The sequence below is a fragment of the Piliocolobus tephrosceles genome, unplaced genomic scaffold (assembly GCF_002776525.5).
Source record: "Piliocolobus tephrosceles isolate RC106 unplaced genomic scaffold, ASM277652v3 unscaffolded_10731, whole genome shotgun sequence".
Lineage (NCBI taxonomy): Eukaryota > Metazoa > Chordata > Mammalia > Primates > Cercopithecidae > Piliocolobus > Piliocolobus tephrosceles.
In genome coordinates, this window is record NW_022291790.1 from 4,119 (window position 1) to 4,812 (window position 694).

At 42.8% G+C, this 694-nt stretch overlaps 1 long non-coding RNA gene across 1 annotated transcript in view; it reads right to left on the minus strand.

Moving 5' to 3' along the window:
• Window positions 1-301, minus strand: part of LOC113219567 — a 4,329-nt gene extending 4,028 nt beyond the window's left edge. The window contains exon 1 of the long non-coding RNA XR_003307494.1: window positions 154-301. This is a non-coding gene — a long non-coding RNA (uncharacterized LOC113219567). The remainder of the gene's footprint in view (window positions 1-153) is intronic.
• Between the last annotated feature and the right edge of the window lie 393 nt (window positions 302-694).

The window sequence follows — 694 nt, forward strand, 5'->3', positions numbered from 1 at the left end:
CAAGATATAGAGATTAAATATATTTCAAAACACATACATACACAAGCTATCTTTAGGAGAAATTTTTAAAAACTTATGTTATGGGTCTACAATTTTCATTATTTTATGGAAAAAATGTATTGACTTCTCACCAAAGCAGGAATAACAACTTACGTATTTGTTGACTTCAAGATGAGAGCCTGCGCAGCTTAGTATCTCCCTCCACATCTCTCTCTCTCTCTTTTTTTGACAGAGTTTTGCTCTTGTTGCCCCAGCTGGAGTGGAATGGTGAAATCTCAGCTCACTGCAACCTCCACCTCCCAGGTTCAAGCTGTTCTCCTGCTTCAGCCTTCCAAGTAGCTGGGATGAAAGGCATGGGCCACCACACTTGGCTAATTTTGTATTTTCAGTTGAGACGGGGTTTCTCCATTTTGGTCAGGCTGGTCTGGAACTTCTGACCTCAGGTGATGCACTCGCCTCAGCCTCTCAAAGTGCTGGGATTACAGGCGTGAGCCACTGTGCCTGGCCCAGATCTCTTAAAACGTCATGAGGAAGGAGCCATTCTGCATCCTCAATATTATCTTAATATTTGAAGGACACCCATAACAATTAAGAGGCTGACTTGTGACTTCCTAGCCCTTTCAGGGCTGTTTAGGCACACCTTAGTGAAGTATTAGGGATGCATTATTAGTTCTCAAGTTCCTGGACACCAAAT